The following is a 16,835-nucleotide window of genomic DNA, read 5'->3' on the forward strand; positions in this document are numbered from 1 at the left end:
TGGAGGCAGTTTGTAGTAGCTGAAGCTGGGCACAGGGCAGGGAGTCAGGTGTGGGTCAGGAACTCAGGCAGGAAAGCAGGACACGGTTCAGGCAGGAACTAGCAACCAACAGTGTTGCTCCCGCAACTTGGGACTGGGGCTGGCCAGCTTTTATCTGCCCCGAGGCATAAGGCGGCCCCGATCCTCTGGTAACTCGCCTCTCCTGGCCTGGAGGCGAGCACTCCTCCTGCGGGAACTTTATTCCCTCCGCCTCTCTGCCCTGAGCCTCTGCAACTCAGGAGAGGCTGGAGGGTTACTGGACCCAGAGGCAACCTCAGCTGCCTCTGATGGGGCTGAGAGTGGAGCAGCTGCAGGCAATGGGTCCTCCATCACCTCAGGAGCCAGAGCAGACTCAGCTGACGCCTGCAGCTGAGGATCCAGCACAGGTGAGGACCCTTCAGGCTCAAGCCCCAGCCCTGGCTCAGCTGGTTCTGGAGGCGGGGACTCCTGTGCAGGCTGGGATCCCTCAGGTTCAGCATCCAAGTCTGAATCCCAGGCCATCACACAGAGATGCATTTTAAATAAAAGGACACATTCTACTCATTTAAAAACACACTGATTCCCGGACTGTCCGCGGGCCAGATTGAGAAGGCAATTGGGCCGCATCCGGCCCCCGGGTCTTGGGTTGCCTACCCCTGCTCAGAAGCTCCTTCCCCACCTGAGAGGGGCTCGTCCAGCAGCAGATTCTCCACCCCCACCTTGGCCAAGGCAGTGGCAGAAGCTGTTCCCCAGGCAGGAGGAGGAGCCTCAGAAGAAGCCTCCTCGGACATTCTGGCCCTGATGCTTATCTCTGCCTTGCTCTGTTGTCACGGCCACCGGAACAAAGATAAGTGGCTGCGTTCGGGGCCTTTGCAGAGAGATGTTCTTTCTCCGCAGCTCCTCTGGATGCATTAAGATGATCAAACAGGAGGATGGGAGCAGCACATCAAATGAGCACCTGCTACTGTGAAGCGTTTTCCCACAGAGTTCTCGTGGGGGAAATGGGGAGGTGACCAAGAGGAAGCTATTCTTGAAGGCGCCGTTGGAGAGAGGGTGACTATGAAAACCTAACGTTCTCCCCAGCAGTGATGGCCTGGGACTTGGGCTTGGACTCGTCACCGGAGGAGTCTTGGTCCACATCGGATCCTCTGCCTCAGGCGACATCTGACCCAAGTCTGAGGCCTGATTCTGAAGAGCCCCCGTCTGCACAGATTCCCCTGCAACAAGCTCTAGCTGGGCCGAGTCAGGGGCCTGAGCCTGCCCTGGCTCCAGATGTGGGGATGAACTCGTTGCCTCCAGCTGGGCCATCACTTACAGCTGCTCCACTACTGGTTGGGTGAGGAGAGGCTGAGGCGGCCTCTGGGTCTAGTCACCCACCGATGTCTCCCGAGCTGCAGAGACTGAGGTCTGAGAGAAGGAGAGACCTGAGTACTCGCAGGAGGAGTGCTCGCCTTTGGGAGAGACAGGGAGGTGAGTCGCCGGGGGATCAGGACCAGCCGTTACCCTGACAAAGATAAAAGGCTGCTGGACCCTGCCCCAGGTTGCGGGAGCAACATTGCTGTTTGCCAGAACCTGCCTGAGATCCTGTACCTGTCCTCGCCTGGTTTCCTGCCTTGGCCCCGTCGGACTGACTCCTCGCGGGACCCTTGGATTTGGGACCAGACCTGGACCGCGTTGCTTGGGTTACCCCCGGGCCCAGCAAAGATTCTACTCTGTGCAGGTGGCTGTTGTGCTCATGGCTCCTGGGTTCCCTGGGATGAGCTGGGCCTTCTGTACTGGGACCTCTCTTGACTTTTGCTTCCCTGTGACTCTTTCACGTAGCATGTGGTTAATGTGTGGAACGCCCCCCCCCCCCTCAGGAGCCAAGGACAACCACAAACCTTTCAAAGAGAATGAAACAAATTCATGGGAGAGAGGGCTATCAAGAGCTTCTAGCCCCCACGGCTGTGCTCTGTCTTGGAAGCACAAGGTCCTGAGTTCAACTCCAGGCATCTCCCGGCACGGCTGGGAGAGACTCCTGTCTGAAATCCTGGAGAGCTGCTGCCAGCCAGTGTAGGCGATAGTACTGATCTAGGTGAGCCGATGGTCTCAACAGAAGGAAGCTTCCTATATCCCTATGCCTGGATGGTCCCCCTTTGACCCGACCCAGCAGTCTCTTCTTATGTTCATATTGTTACGGGGGGGGGGGAATCAAGGTGTGAGGCTGCTCAGTCCCCCAGCTGGTCGGGCAGAGCCCGCGGGTCCCTGCGGAATAAAGGAAGGAGCCCAGCCACCAACCGGAGCAAATAGCTGTAGACCAAAGTTTATTGTGCAATAGGTTCAAAGAGGAATTTTGAACCCCGAGGATGGGGTGACAAAGACTTTTAAAACTTTCCCACCATATCCCAGAATACAGTTCATACAGCATCGTTGCTACATCACTGACATGTCACAAAAGGGGAGGGGTAGACAGGGGTTACACTAGTTTAACCTTGACAAACATGTCCAGACAAGTCCTTGGTACAAGATTAGCATAAAGGCAAGATCCAGGTAAGTACAATAGAACTTTCTTTGCATGTCTGGAGCCCTTGTCAAGTCTGGGGATGGGATTAGGCTTTCCTTGGCCAACAATCAGCTCAGCAATTGTCACCTCTGGGAACTTCCTGGAGTCCTTTTTGAGGGGAAAATAGCTTTGGAATGGAGGAAACTGGCAAAGGAGTTGGTTTTATATGATTGTTAAAGCTAGGTAACTTCCCTGAGCTGTCAAGTCAAAAGGATACATTTATGCATAATATTTGTAACATTTAACAACTTTCAAGATGTGTCCCCCCCCCAAGTTCCGTAACAATATGTTCTTTTGTTCGTGTGTATGAGTGAATGGGCCTGCTCCTTCGTGCCTGTGCATGCTTTCAAATGCAGCCACTTCCAGCCTCCAGGAAGCTCTCGGCAGGCCAGGATGATGCTCCATGAAGCGACGCCACCTCCCTCTCCATCTGCATCCAGCTCCCTGAAGGGTCTTTAAATCCCATCCAAACATGAGCAGAAACACTCGAGACACTGAGAGGCGACAGACTCACAAGAGCAGCTGGAGGAGGTTGCACAGGGACTCTCCAGATCCCCGGCTGATGACACAACATCTCTCAGGATCCCCAGCTCCGTCTGACTGGGAACAGGATGGAGCCCCTGGAGAGAGGCGAGCGAAGGCTGGAAGTGTCCCACTGCACACAGGCAATGGCTTTCGTCACAGGGAGGTGGCCAGCAGAGGAGGGTCCTTCCCAGAGATGCTCAAGGAGAAGACCATTCACCCATGGGATTTGCAAGCTCCCTGGTGGCAGCTCTGCATGAGGAAATTAAATCCCCTTAACTGCCGTGGCTCCCTCTTCGCGGACTCCGGGAACTACAGGACTGAGGGGGCATAAATTCATGCAATTTGTACAGTAGGACCCTGAGGGTCATTTGGTCCAAGCACCTGAAATGCATGAATGGCAGCTACAGTATGCCTGAGCGGTGGCCACCCAACCTCTGCTTAAGAACCTCCAGTGAAGGAGAGTCCACCTTGCTCTAAGGGAGTCCATTCCACGGTCAATCATCTCTTACTGTCAGTGGTACCTCTGGTTGCAAATGGGATCCGTTCCAGAGCCCCGTTTGCAACATGAACAGAACGCAACCGGCACGTGCGCGGGTCGCCGCTTCTGCACACGGCCGTGATGTCATTTTGAGCATCTGTGCATGTGTGAGTGGCAAAACCTGGAAGTAACCCCTTCCATTACTTCCTGGTCACCACGGGACATATCCTGAAAGAATGTAACCTGAGCCGAACGTAGCAAGAGGTGTGACTATACTCTATTCCAAACTTAAGAATGGAAAGCGTAATGCTAGTGGTCAACAAAAGAGGTTTAAAGATGCTCTCAAGGCAAATCAAATCAAATGTAGTATAAACACCAACAACCGGGAAACATTGGCCTGAGAGTGCTGCAGTTGGAGAACAGCCTTGACCAAAGGTGTCGTGGGCTTTGAAGACACTCAAACTCAGGGTGCAAGGGAGAAACGTGCTAAGAGGAAGGCATGCTTGGCAAACCCTCACCGGGATGAATGAAACCAATGTCCCCACTGTGGAAGGATGTGTGGATCCAGAACTGGCCTCCACAGTTACTTACGGACTCACTGTTAGAACCATGTTTATAGAAGACAATCTTACTCGGCTACGAGGGATGGCCAAAGAAGAAGAAGACGACTGTCAGAAGGTTCTTCCTGACGTTGAGTCGGAATCTCCTTTCTTGTCCACTGGTATGAAATTTACGGCATGTAATGCCTTAAGAGAGAATATAATGAAAATGATTTATAGGTGGTACATGACACCAGTCAAGCTTGCAAAAATTTACCATTTGCCCGATAATAAATGTTGGAAATGTAAAGAGACTGAAGGCACATTCTTTCACCTTTGGTGGACATGCCCAAGGATTAAGACTTTCTGGGAAATGATCTATAATGAAATGAAAAAGGTATTTAAATATACTTTTCTGAAGAAACCAGAGGCCTTTCTCCTGGGCATGGTCGGCCAATTGGTGCCAAAGAAGGATAGAACTTTCTTTATGTATGCAACAACAGCAGCAAGAATACTTATTGCAAAGTACTGGAAGACACAAGATCTACCCACCAGGGAAGAATGGCAGATGAAGGTGATGGACTTCGTGGAACTGGAGGAAATGACTGGCAGAATCCAAGACCAGGGAGAAGAGTCGGTGGAAGAAGATTGGAAGAAATTTAAAGTTTATTTACAGAAACATTGTAAAATTAAGGAATGTTAGAAGGAGGCTGGAATGAAGTTATGTGGCTTTAGCGGAAATATTATAAAGGATTAAGTAAAAATAGATTGTTAATGGATGAAAGGAGGAAAGGTAAAGTTACATTATATTAAGATAAATTATAGGATAAAAATTGGGAAAGATGGAAAGGATTTGCTGAAATAGCTAACCGAACTAGAATACAAAAAAAGGGAGGTGCGAGGAGGTCAAGGAAACAAGTAAATGAAAGATAAGTTATGGGAAGGTTCGTTGTGTTTTTTAATTGTTTCTATTTTTCTGTTTTTCTGTTTTTTATATATATATTTTCTATTCTCTTCTTTCTTTATTGTGATGTGTTGTTAAGTTTTTGTTTAACTTGGAATGATCTCTTTCTCCTTTTGTAACATTTAAAACTTTAATAAATATTATTTAAAAAAGGAATCTCCTTTCTTGTCATCTGGATCCATTGGTTCTGGTCCTGTCCTGCTTGCTCCACCTTCCATGGTTCACCCCATCAGGTATCTGGAGATGGCTCAAATATCTCCTCTCGGTCTTCCCTTGGCTAAATAGACCCAACTCTCTCCATCGTTCCTCATAAATCTTGTTTTTCAGACCCTCATCTCGCTGCCCCTGCCAGCTTGCCAAGATCCTTCTTGAACTGTGGCAGTGGTGGACCCTGAGCTTTGAGACTTCAGTGGTGCTGCCCAGCTGCAGAGGCGGTGAGGGGCAGCATGGTTTCAAAGCCCTGGCTCAGTGTGGTCCTTGCTGCTTGCCAGGAGGTCCCCACGTGGCCGGAGACAAGAGTCCCAGCGCCCTTGGATGGAGGAACGGCCAGTCGGCTGGAGGAGCAGGAGAACTCCCACAAAGCAAAGCATTCTGGGGTTCGGGGAGAGGCAACTGGCGCAGGCAGATTCCGGTGCAGCATTAATATTCCAACTGGAGGTTTGTTTTCCCCTTTAAAATCATCATCCCCACAAAGCTAATAACTTGAAAAAAGTCTAATTAAGAAAGTCAGGCGCCTGCAGCACTCAGCGCCGAGCAGAGACGCCAGCTATTTGCATTTCTCTGGGAGTATAATTGAGCTGTAACCGAGCCCTAATAAGGCTGCATTCCTCCAGCGCTGAAAATGGATTCCAGTGCTGCTCTTCCAATGGGCAAGGAGGAGAGGGGGCGCAGAAGCAGCGGCAGCGGCAGCAGAAGCAAGAAGAGGCCTTTGGCGGCCCTGGCTGATTCAAGGGCCCCTTCTAATGCCCCAGAGGAGGCCGGGGCTGCATCCTCCAGTGGTGCTGGGTGCATCCTGTGCCCACTTAAGATGGGCATGTGAGAGCATGCATTTCATTCTGCTTCATCATGAGCTGTCTTGGGCATCGCACATGGAAAGGCAGGATATAAACCTTTACAAATCAAGATGGAGATGGTTGTGTGTGTGTGTGTGTGTGTGTGTGTGTGTGTGTGTAATCTTCAGAGCCCCCGGAGTGGGTGGCAAATGCACGGAAATGACACAGACCTCAATCCCAACATGCTGCAGAAAACCGTTTCATCACAACCGTCTAGAAAGCAGCAAAAACTATCGGAAGCACCTTCCAGAAGAAAACAAACAGAGCATCAAATATTGTTTTAAAATGGCATGCTCAGAAGGGAGTCATTTTTTAACCCTCCGGCTGAACATGCTGAGAGAGAGAGAGATTGAGAGAACGCTGCATTTAGGGCTGTGAGGGCAGTTTCCCCACAAAGGGCAAACTGAAGAGCTGCAGAACAGACGGTCATCCTTGGCAGCTCATTCAGGACAGAGTGGCGAAAAGGAAGGACCTCAAGAGAAGAGCCCTTTGTGTGGCCGCCCCTAAACCTTGGAACTCCCTGCCTGTTGAGACCAGGAGGTGCCTCCACAGGACTCTTTTGGGCACCTGCTAAAAGCACATTTGTTTAGACATGTAGAATGTTTACATGTGCAGTCATACCTCTGGTTACAGCCTGTTCAGGTTGCGTTTTTTCGGGTTATGGACAGCTGAAACCCAGAAGTACCGGAACAGGTTATTTCCAGGTTTCGGCAGTTGCGCATGCGCAGAAGCACTAAATCACGCTCTGCGCATGTGTAGAAGCACCAAATCACAACAGACGCAGGTTGCGAACGCTACAGGTTGCAAACGTGCCACCCGCACGGATCATGTTCACAACCCGAGTGTCCACTGTAGTTTAGCTTCTCGCTGATTTTTAATCATTTGAATGTTTTAAGAAGCTATTTTTAACTGTTTTTACAGATAGTTTTATTGTTTTATTCAGTTTGAGGTTCACTTGTTTCTTTTGCAATCAAGAGGTGCAAAGAAAGAAAGAAAATGAAATAAATAAATATGATCCTGAGACTGCAAGGCACCCAGAGCAGCATCTGAATGTTGGCCGCTTGTCTTATTTTATTTTATGTCAGGATTTTCTATCCTACCTTATTTTCCAAGGAGACTTGAAGAGGCTAAGGAATCATTCAAAGAACGACTTAAAAGAAGCTGTGTTTCCCTCCTCTCCCCGCCCCCCTCAAAACCCCGAACCTAATCAGGATATTAACATAAAACAAATTTAACACCTTCCGAAACAGCCGTCAAATAAGTACAACACGGAGCTGGCAAAGAAATCAATTAGCCAGTTAAATGAAAGAGCTGCATTTTCACCGGCCGGCCGCCTGAAGCTGTGTAAGGGTGTGGGGATGGCATTCTGTGGGGTAGCAGCCCAGGGGGAGAGGAAGCCCAGGCCCTGAGAGATCCCAGCCTGGCCTCACCTCAGGAGGAAGAGATCTGGAGCAGGGGAAGATTAGGATGAGCAGGTGGAGGGAAACCATTCAGAACAGGACCAAGAGCAGTGCCAGATTTATGTATAAGCTACACAGGCTGTAGCTTAGGGCCCCTCTCTCTTGGGGGTCCCCCCAAAAAATTAAAAGGAAAAAAACACACCTGGATGCACATTTCCAAAATATAAGATAAAAAACAAATAAAATAAAACCTACCTACAGCAACAGTGTTTTGTGTTGTGTAGGCTCCTAGGTGGTAAGTCATGGGCCTTGCCTGCTGGCCTGCTCCCTAAAATATCACTGGTTTGCTCCTTTCTAGATATAGGGTGCCTCCATTCTGCATGGACTGGTTGCAGGGCAACATGTGCAAATGGCTTGAGATGCCTATTAGGTCCATCAATGACCATATAGCATATAAAGGAAAAGGGACCCCTGACCGTTAGGTCCAGTTGCAGACGAATCTGGGGTTGCGGCACTCATCTCACTCTAAAGGCCGAGGGAGCCGATGTTTGTCTGCAGAGAGTTTTTCCAGCTCATGTGGCCAGTATGACTAAGCCACTTCTGGAGAACCAGAGCAGAGCACGGAAACGCCGTTTACCTTCCCTCTCGTGTGGTATCTATTTATCTACTTTCACTTTGACGTGCTTTTGAACTGCTAGGTTGGCAGGAGCAGGGACCGAGCAACAGGAGCTCACCCCGTCGCAGGGATTCGAACCACCTACCTTCTGATCGGCAAACCCTAGGCTCAGTGGTTTAACCCACAGCGCCACCCACGTCCCTTATATAGCATATATTCAACACAAAAACGGCAACAATTTGTTGTTGACAAAGGAAAGCTGGACATATAAAGGGCCCCGTTACCTTCAGGAGCTGAGGGCCTCATCAAACCTATATCTGGTTGGTGAAGCCCATCTCCAGTTCTCTCTGCCAAATCCGCGCATGCCCACACTTCCGCTTGTGCCAGATGCGTAGTGAGAATGGGCCCAAAGGGTTTTCTGCTCGTTCCACTGCTTTCCCTGGGGAAACCTGCTATTTAGCAAGGAATCGATGGTAAAGATCTGGTTTTCCCAGGGGAAAGCAGTGGGGCAAATGGAAGTTTGCATGAGCTCTGAGACAGAAGTTTACGAAATTACACAGTAAGCATTGAGGAAATAAGTTTCCCTCAATCTCTCATGGCGCAAGAAGAACGCGTGGACTTCCAGTGAAGTTGGAAGATTTGGGGCAGAGAAAAGAAAGTCTCTCGCACAGCACTTAGATAAACTATGGAACTCCCTGCAAAAATGTACAAAAACTGTAGTAATGTATGTTGGAGAGGCAACAATGGGGCAGGAACCTTTCTACATATGTGGTGGGAGTGCAAACAGATAGTGGGATTCTGGGAAAATATCTATAATGAACTGAAAAAGATGTTTAGATTTTCATTTGAAAAAAGACCAGAATCCTTTCTCCCAGGTTTCATGTGAGAGGAAATAAAAAGAATGGTCAGACCAATATTTTATGTATGCAACTACTGCGGCAGGGTTATTGATTGCCAAAAACTGGAAAAGCAGCAGTGTCCCGACTAAAACAGACTGGTTATCTAAAATGATGGAATACTTCCGTATTGCCGAACTAACAGGGAGGATAAGAGGAGGGAGAAAGGATGTCACAAAGAGGAGGGAGAAAGGTTGTTTTCTGCTGCTCCAGAGAAGCGGACACGGAGCAATGGATCCAAACTACAAGAAAGAAGATTCCACCTAAACATTAGGAAGAACTTCCTGACAGTAAGAGCTGTTCGACAGTGGAATTTGCTGCCAAGGAGTGTGGTGGAGTCTCCTTCTTTGGAGGTCTTTAAGCAGAGGCTTGACAACCATATGTCAGGAGTGCTCTGATGGTGTTTCCTGCTTGGCAGGGGGTTGGACTCGATGGCCCTTGTGGTCTCTTCCAACTCTATGATTCTATGATTCTATGAGGAGATATGGTACAAAAAGTGAATAAGGAGTGGGCTATCTTTAAGGAATACATCAAAATTTATGTGGAAAAAGTAGAATTTCTGACAGACACTGAGCGAATCCGGAAAATGATCAGAGTGAAAGGAGAGTTAAGTTAAGATGAAAGAAGAGATTAAAGAAATAATGAAATGCGTTTAAGCTAGTTGGAAAATAAAGTAGCATAACAAGGATGGCTGGAAGTCAAGACACTTGATGGGTGTCCGTGTGGGGTAGGAGTGTAGGTATGTTGATATGTACATGTAATGGTTCTAGGGGGTTGCTCGTGCGTAAGTTGGCGCCACACCTGGCTGGGTTACCTGGGTGAACCCTTTCTGTCCGGACAGCCACCCATCCGTGGCTGTCTCAATCGCAGAATCCGTCAGTGGGCGTTTCTTGAACTTCTTCCAGCATAGAAGTTCTTTGATGCCCAGTCTCCTCCTACTCTCCCTGCGCAGAAGGGATGAGAAATTACACCATGGCAATGAGAGACGTGGAAGGCAGGCAGCATCCGCCAAGCACCCCAAGTGGGAAGCAGCCAGCTCTCTCTGGTTATTGGAAAAGGCAGATGGTGACGTGAAATGCCAGAGATTCTTTGCCGCCGGCCTGCGGGAAAGGCCTTCTGTGCTTTGTGTGCGAGGAGCCCCTGGCTCACTCTGCGGTAGCCCACCCTCACTTGTGCCTGGTAGAGTTGGGACCCCAAGGGCCATCTAGTCCAACCCCTGCAATACAGGAGTCTCAGCTGAAGCATCCATGACTGACGTCCATCCAACCTCTGCTTAAAAGCCTCCAAGGAAGCAGAGTCCTCCACCTCCAGGTCTTCCATTCCACTGCCAAATGGCTCTTGCTGTCTGAAAGTTCTTCCTGATGTTCAGTCCGGAATCTCCTTTCTTGTGACTTTAAGCCATTAGTTTGAGTCTTAGCCTCCAGAGCAGGAGAAAACCAGCTTGTTCCCTCTTCTGTTAAGGAGGTTAAGGGGTGATATGATAGCCATGTTCAAATGATAGCCATGTTCAAATATATAAAAGGATGTCACATAGAGGAGGGAGAAAGGTTGTTTTCTGCTGCTCCAGAGAAGCGGACACGGAGCAATGGATCCAAACTACAAGAAAGAAGATTCCACCTAAACATTAGGAAGAACTTCCTGACAGCAAGAGCTGTTTGACAGTGGAATTTGCTGCCAAGGAGTGTGGTGGAGTCTCCTTCTTTGGAGGTCTTTAAGCAGAGGCTTGACAACCATATGTCAGGAGTGCTCTGATGGTGTTTCCTGCTTGGCAGGGGGTTGGACTCGATGGCCCTTGTGGTCTCTTCCAACTCTAGGATTCTATGATTCTAGGTATTCCAGGGAAAGACTCCTGCCAAAACACCCCAGAGAGTCACTGCCAGTTCAGTGTAAACAAGAAAAATACCAGTTGCTGGAAACCCCAGGAGGGGAGAGAAGGCCTGTGATCGAATTCTGCTCACAGGCTTCCAATCAGGGCGTTTGGTTGGCCACTGTGAGAACAGGATGCTGGACTAGATGGGCCCCCATCAGGGGCGTAGCAACCGGGGTGCAGACCGCACCGGGTGTCATCTTGAAGGGGGGTGGCATTTGTCACCCCCCCCTGCACCAAGATTGGCCCCTGGGGAGGATTGTGTAGCTCTGCTAGAGCACCTAGCTCCACCACTGCCCCCCCCCATTGGTCTAATCCATCAGGCTCTGCTTAGGTGCTTAGATTAGCAGGTCCCTCTGCCCATGAGAAGCAGAGCCATCTCAGTGGAGGCACCAGCTCCCTCAAAGACCTTCCCCAAAGAGGCCCACCTGGCCCCAACACTGAGAATTTTCAGTGCCTGGCAAATCCTGGCTTTTTAGAGAGGTTGGCTGATTTCTCTCCCCCCCCCCCGAGGGGATGTTCCCTTCCCTCTCCTCTTTTAAGCAATTTGCATCTTGCCCTTCAGCTTTGTTAGAGCTCTGCCTCTTTATTTGATTGTTTTGCCTTCCCTTGCTGTCCGCTTTCCAGTTTATCTCCTCCAGACCTGAGGCGTATTGCCATAACATCTTTGTTTGTTCTCCTTGGCTCCCCTGAGCTCTTCCTAAAGAGAAGATATCTGCATTTTCAAGATGCATAGACCAAGGTGTGGTTTTGAGCCCGTCCTCCAAAACGCAGGCAGCCTCTCCCGTTTTGCATGGCCCACAAGACTGCCTCAATGCCCTGTCTTATCCAATTCACAAACGACGGCGACCGAGTAACAGAGACCACGGAGCGGACTCTGCTGAACTCTTCGAGGAGAATGAAATCTTTCAGACAACTGCCTCTGCATCTGAGAAGAGTCTCCCCCGGTCCACATTTTCTCAAGCTTTCTTGGAAAGATGACATGTGGGAGTAGACTGGGCCCGGCTGACGTCCCTCGTTGCCGTAATATATTGTGCCGCCCTTGTCGACGGAGACGGTTGCTTTATCAACAGAGCAACCAAGCAAGGCCGGCTTGGCACCGCTTGCTCTTAATAAGCCCAGGTAGACACTTGGCAACCAGCCTGCTTCCTCTGGGCCCTTGCAAATTAATCGTTTTATTGCTTGTTTTAATAGCTTCCTGGCCTTCCATCCCCGGAGTCTCTTAACGTGCCGGCAGCAGGAGACAGCCACCACCTTCCTTGTGCCCCCAGAGTCACTGCTACCCCAGACACCTCCTGGGCCTCTGCCAGCCAATTGGTGCTTGGTTCCACCTCTGCCATCTTCTGCTGGGTGGCCTTGAGGAGGTTCTGCCCATCCCCCCCCCGGTCTTTGCTAATGTGCTAACTTCTCCGCAGACAGTGAGATGCATCTGGAGCCACCTCCAGAGACACGCACCTACCACGTGCGAGAAGAAGGAATCACAGAATCCTAGGACTGTAAAGGGACCCCCAAGGGTTATCTAATCTGACCTCCAGCAGTGCAGGAATCACAGCTGAAGAAACCCTGACCGGTGGACATCCGATCTCTGTTGAAAAACCTGGAATGAAAGTCAGAGGAGACTGTGATGTCTTCAGGATTTCTGCTTTAAGTTACAGGTATATAGAACCTGAGGGACGCGGGTGGCGCTGTGGGTTAAACCACAGAGACTAGGACTTGCCAGTCAGAAGGTCGGCGGTTCGAATCCCCGCCACGGGGTGAGCTCCCATTGCTCGGTTCCTGCTCCTGCCAACCTAGCAGTTCAAAAGCACGTCCAAGTGCAAGTAGATAAATAGGTACCGCTCTGGCGGGAAGGTGAACGGCATTTCCGTGCGCTGCTCTGGTTCGCCAGAAGTGGCTTAGTCCTGCTGGCCACATGACCTGGAAGCTGTACACCAGCACCCTTGGCCAGTAAAGCGAGATGAGCGCCACAACCCCAGAGTTGGCCACGACTGGACCTAATGGTCAGGAGTCCCATATAGAACCTGAACATAAGATGGAGGGGCTCATGGCATTAACACCCCAAAAGCCAGTCCTTCCTTCCTTCCTTCCTTCCTTCCTTCCTTCCTTCCTTCCTTCCTTCCTTCCTTCCTTCCTTCCTTCCCAGCTTTGGATTCAGCACAGAGCAAGCAGGTCTCTGTGTCTCCAGCTCCCAACTCAGCTCTCTCACACACTACTCTGGTGATTGTTCTCCTAGTAGTAACTAGGTGAGGGAGTGGAGGAAAGGCCCCCTCACCAGCCTGGAGGCCACCCTCACTTAGTTGTAGCTCTTGCAACTGAGGTCATCCTTTTGGGATGCTGATGAGGACACTTGAATGGGCAGCGGAGGTCATTGTCTTGCAAATAAATCTCTCTGGCCTGTTCAGCTGCGGAATCCTCTCTTAGATGCTAACCATCGCTAGGTTCACAACCCCAAGAATGAGACGGGACCCATGATCCAAACTCGCTCTCCAAACCCACAACAGCAGGAAAAACTAGCACGCAGGGATTCACAGAGACCAGTCTCCTCTGAGCTTCATTCCAAGGAAGGAACGGAACCTGAGAAAGTGCCCGGAGTCTCAAAGATTGGGGTGGTCTGTAATGCTACTTTGCAGCCCCCTCAAAGGGTGTCAGAGGTGCCTCCCCTTCCCCTCCACCTCCCCACTTGTGGGGCCCTTGTCCTGTGCATTCTCCATCACCTCTGAACCCAGAACCTCCTTGCCTCTAGTCCTGGGCTCCGGCGTTTGGGTCCTTTCCTGGCAGATCAGATGCTGCAAGAGCCGCGAGTGAGTGAGTGGGGGGGGGGAGGTTTGAGCCGCGGCCGCCACTGCCACAAATCAGGCCCGACACGTTATTTTTCAGAGAGCTAATGGGATTTGAAAACAATCTCTTTGAAAGTTCTGCAGAGGGGTCATTTCCTCCCTGAACTCGTAATGGAAAATGAAATGTGCTCGGCCTGGACACCCTTTCATCTCCCCCCTGCAACCCCGTGTTGGCAGGCCTGTCAGATGTGGGAGGGGGCGGGCAAGGGGGGAGCTGGTCTGGCTGGACACCTCCCATCCTCAGGACGCACCAGGGAAGCCTGGAGGGGCTGTGTCTGAATGCGGGGGGAGGGAACGCCCTGCTGGGCAGCGTGAGATGAGGGGGGAGGTGGGTGGAAGCCAGGAAAGGGCCATAGCTCAGGGACAGAGCACCTGCCTTGCACGCTCAAGGACCCGTGTTCAATCCCCAACAGTATCTCCAGGCAATGCCGAAAGAAACTCTACATCTGAACCTCTGGAGAATCATTGCGGGCTGTCAAAACGAACCTGTGCTCCGACTTAGGAATAAAGGGATTTGCTTCATACTATGCATTATTTTTGTTGTTGTTGAGTTGTTTAGTTGTGTCCGTCTCTTCTGGACCCCCTGGACCAGAGCACGCCAGGCCCTCCTGTTTTCCACTGCCTCCCGCAGTTTGGTCAAACTCATGCTGGTAGCTTCGAAAACACTGTCCAACCATCTCGTCCTCTGTCGTCCCCTTCTCCTTGGGCCCTCCATCTTTCCCAACATCAGGGTCTTTTCCAGGGAGTCTTGAGATGGCCAAAGTCTTGGATCCTCAGCTTCAGGATCTGTCCTTCCAGTGAGCACTCAAGGCTGATTTCCTTCAGAATGGAGAGGTTTGATCTTCTTGAAGTCCATGGGACTCTCAAGAGTCTCCTCTAGCACTATGTCTAATTTAAGAAGGATGTTGACAAGCTGGAAGATGAGTGGAGGAGGGTGAACAAGATGATCAAGGGACCAGAAACCTCCTCTTCTCCAGGCTAAACATGCCCAGCTCCCTTAGCCGTTCCTCATAAGGCATCGTTTCCAGGCCTTTGACCATTTTGGTTGCCCTCCTCTGGACACGTTCCAGTTTGTCAGTGTCCTTCTTGAACTGTGGTGCCCAGAACTGGACACAGTACTCCAGGTGAGGTCTGACCAGAGCAGAATACAGTGGCACTATTACTTCCCTTGATCTAGATGCTATACTCCTATTGATGCAGCCCAGAATTGCATTGGCTTTTTTAGAATCATGGAATAGTAGAGTTGGAAGGGGCCCCAAAGGCCATTTAGTCCAATCCTCTGCAATACAGCTAAAGAATCCCCTTCAGGACCAGTGGTATTTGACTCCTACTCAGTTAGCAAAAGTGTGTAGGACAATTTCAAATATCTGCTGGAAATGTAAAGAAGAAGAAGAAGGTACCTTTGATCACATGTGGTGGTGTAATATAATATAATGAAATAATAATTAAAAAGGCTTAAAATAACTTTTGTTAAGAAACCAGAAGCATTTTTATTAGGAATTACAGGTACCTACATCCCAAAGGAGCAGAAAAAAAACTTTTTATGTCTGGAGCAACAGCCTCTCGGATGTTATTGGCCCAGAGATGGAAAGAAGACAAAGTCCCTGCCAGAGAGGAATGGCAAACCAAGCTGATGGACTCTGCCGAAATAGCAAAACTGACTGGAAAACTCAGAGATGAAGAGGACAAAAACTTTATAAAAGAATGGGGGGAAATTTATAAACTATTTAGGAGACCTCTGTAAGCAGATGGAAACAGCAGCAGCATTTTGATTTTACTTGTAGTGTCAAAATTACCATGGATAATATGGTGTGATATAAAGATTGGAGTATGGAAGAATATGCAGTTGTAGATGTTTGAAATAAGACTCCATGAACTGGATGGGGGGAAGTCACAAGAGTCGGAGAATCTCTTTATACAGATATGCTTTTATCATTGTTGTTGCTGTTTAGTCGTGTCCGCCTCTTCGTGACCCCCTGGACCAGAGCACGCCAGGCACTCCTGTCTTCCACTGCCTCCCTCATGCTGGTAGCTTCGAGAACACTGTCCCACCATCTCGTCCTCTGTCGTCCCCTTCTCCTTGTGCCCTCCATCTTTCCCAACATCAGGGTCTTTTCCAGGGAGTCTTCTCTTCTCATGAGGTGGCCAAAGTCTTGGAGCCTCAGCTTCACAATCTGTCCTTCCAGTGAGCACTCAGGGCTGATTTCCTTCAGAATGGATAGGTTTGATCTTCTTGCAGTCCATGGGACTCTCAAGAGTCTCCTCCAGCACCATAATTCAAAAGCATCCATTCTTTGGCGATCAGCCTTCTTTATGGTCCAGCTCTCACTTCCATACATCACTACTGGAAAAACCATAGCTTCAGCTACACTGACCTTTGTCGGAAATGTGATATCTCTGCTTTTTAAGATGCTGTCTAGGTTTGTTTTTATTAGTTTGTGTTTATTTGTACTTTGTAATTGTAAAACCAATCAAAATGATTTCACACACACACCAAAAGAATCCCTGGCAGGCGGCCCCCTAACGTCTGCTTGGAAACCTCCAGTGAAGGAGAATCCATCACCTTCTAAGATAGTTTGCTCCACTGCTGAACAGCTCTTCCCATCAGAACTTTCTTCCTAAGTTTCTCCTTTCTTCTCATTCGAATCCATTGATTTGGGTCTTACCTTCTGGAGCAGCAGGAAACCATTTTGCTCCACCTTCCCTGTGACGGCCCTTCAGATCTTTGGACATCTTGTCACCTCTCTGTCTCCTCTTATCCAGGCTAAACATCCCCAACTCCCTCAACCATTCCTCATCAGGCTTGGTTTTCAGACGCTTCATCATCTCAGTTGTCTTCTGCCCTCCTGGAAATGCTCCTCCCTTTACCATAGAGCAAGGGATTAAGGTTCCCTGTTTGCTGATCAAACGTCCCCATAATACTTTGGAGCCACTATATATTGTGGAGAAACGTGAGCTGTGAATGGAGAGATAATTAGAACCTTTCTAACCTCTGCTGGGGGACGCAGGTGGCGCTGTGGGTTAAAGCCTCAGCGCCTAGGACTTGCCGATCGAAAGGTCGGCGGTTCGAATCCCTGTGGCGGGGTGCGCTCCCGCTGCTC

The 16,835-nt window shown here is 49.7% G+C and overlaps 1 protein-coding gene across 1 annotated transcript in view; it reads right to left on the bottom strand.

The window, feature by feature from the left end:
• The window catches only part of GCC1 (GRIP and coiled-coil domain containing 1), a 325,404-nt gene extending 316,968 nt beyond the window's left edge, over positions 1 to 8,436 (bottom strand). Inside the window, exon 1 of the mRNA XM_079992428.1 lies at positions 8,419 to 8,436. The gene's annotated coding sequence lies outside the window, so the exon portion shown is untranslated. The remainder of the gene's footprint in view (positions 1 to 8,418) is intronic.
• Positions 8,437 to 16,835: the final 8,399 nt, after the last annotated feature.

Source organism: Podarcis cretensis (genome assembly GCF_951804945.1).
Source record: "Podarcis cretensis genome assembly, chromosome: 10".
NCBI classification, from domain to species: Eukaryota; Metazoa; Chordata; class Lepidosauria; order Squamata; family Lacertidae; genus Podarcis; species Podarcis cretensis.